The sequence below is a fragment of the Microtus ochrogaster genome, unplaced genomic scaffold (genome assembly GCF_000317375.1).
Source record: "Microtus ochrogaster isolate Prairie Vole_2 unplaced genomic scaffold, MicOch1.0 UNK14, whole genome shotgun sequence".
In the NCBI taxonomy this organism is placed as follows: Eukaryota; Metazoa; Chordata; class Mammalia; order Rodentia; family Cricetidae; genus Microtus; species Microtus ochrogaster.
This window is the reverse complement of record NW_004949112.1, coordinates 7,305,248-7,307,113: the sequence shown is the minus strand read 5'-3', so window position 1 is coordinate 7,307,113 and position 1,866 is coordinate 7,305,248. Positions and strand designations below refer to the sequence as shown.

At 44.7% G+C, this 1,866-nt stretch overlaps 1 pseudogene; it reads left to right on the top strand.

Moving 5' to 3' along the window:
- The first annotated feature begins 871 nt into the window (after positions 1 to 871).
- On the top strand, positions 872 to 1,327 carry LOC101985949 (annotated as a pseudogene).
- The last annotated feature ends 539 nt before the right edge of the window (positions 1,328 to 1,866 follow it).

The window sequence follows — 1,866 nt, the reverse complement described above, 5'->3', positions numbered from 1 at the left end:
TTCTGTCTCCACCTTCCTAGTGCTGGGATTAAAGCCCCAGGACTCCAAAGTACTGGGATTAAAGGTGTGAGCCAACACACTGAAACTTCCTGTGCTGGTGGGGCAGAGGGAAGTTCATCTAGTCCCATGGAACGGAGGCATTGGCTCCTTTGACATTGTGGTGCCTATGACTAGAGTACACATGCACTCAAGGCTTTATCTGTTCTTTACACAGGCAGGGCTCCCTTGGTTCTCCCTTCCCAAAACCAAAAACAAGAACATAACACTACTAGAACTGGTAAATTATTTTAGTAAGGTTACAGAATACATAATAAATATATAAAAACAGTTGTTTATATCACAATGTCTTAAACATTTTCCACTTGTAACTTATTTTGGACCATGACACTTTTATGCAACTCTGAGCATACAGAGATAGAAAAATACAAGAGCAGGCAAGATGGCTCAGCAGGTGCAAGCATTTCCTCTTCCAGGGGACCCATGCCAGAAGACACATAACCACCTTGGACATGGGATCCAACACCCTCTTCTGGCCACTGAGGACACTGGCCCACGTGTAGTGCACACCCAGGTACACATGTTCACTGTGTGACAATGATCCCTGGAGGCTCAGTCATCAGTTGATGTACTGGGAAAGATTAGGGGTTGTGGCCTCCTTGGAGAAGATGTGTCATCTGGTCTTGGAGGTTTTTGAAAGCCCATACTATTGGTCTGTCCCTGTCTACTGCTTGTGGAGTACAAAGGAGATCTCAGCTGCTGCTCGAACACCCTGACTGCCGGCACGCTGTCATACTCACCACCATGTTAAATACTTTCTTTTCTTCTTCCTCAGCACTACCTGTGAGGTGGATGCCATCTCTTTTGCATCATTATGGCTGCCCTCCAGCCTCTGCTAAAGTCCAAGGTCCTCAAAAACAGGACCAAGAAGTTCACCCAGCACCAGTAAGATGGATATGTCAAAATTAAGTGAAACTGGCTAAAACCCAGAGGTGTCAAGAGCAGGGTACAGAGAAGATTCAAGGGCCGGATCCTAATGTCCAGCATTGGTTATGGGAAGAGCAAGAAAACCAAGCACATCTGCCTAGCGGTGTCAGGAAGTTTCTGGTTCACAATGTCAAAGAGCTGAAAGGACTTCTGATGTTCAGCAAATCTTACTGTGCTGAGACTGCTCACAACATTTCCTCCAAGGACCATGACAGAAAGAGCAACACAGCTGGCCACCAGAGCCACCAACCCCAATGCCAACAGAGCCTCCAACCCCAACACCACCAGAGCCACCAACCCCAATGTCACCAGAGCCACCAACCCCAACGCTGGGCTACCATAGCTTGCATGCATGTTTTAATCCATGTTTAAATAAAACCACAAAAACTGCTGATAAACAACCACCACAACAAAAATTCTTTCTTTTGTAAGAGTTGCCTTGGTCTTGGCATCTGTTCACAGCAATAAAACACCTGACTGAGACACTAAAATAAGAATGTTCTAAAACATAAATAAATAGATATACAAATCCAACAGTTGCTGACAATAATCATAAATTTATTTGAAAGGAAATCTTTGGCATGCATGTAAGTTTGCCATCTATTAAACAGGACAGCAAATTAGGAGAGCAGAAATCATAAATGCGGCTATGAAATGAGTTACCACCTGAATGGGAACCTTCCAACCTTGTCAGACAGGGTTTTCCCTTGTCAGATGCTAACTGTAGGATACAGTCTAATTTCCTGTGCTGATAAAGAAGCATGAATTGTAACACCCAATTTGGTGTTACACCCTTGGTACAGTTCGCATGCCACTGTACCTAATGCGAGTCGGGCAAGGGCCTGGAGATTGAAAAGAACACACAGAGAGACCAGGGTCATT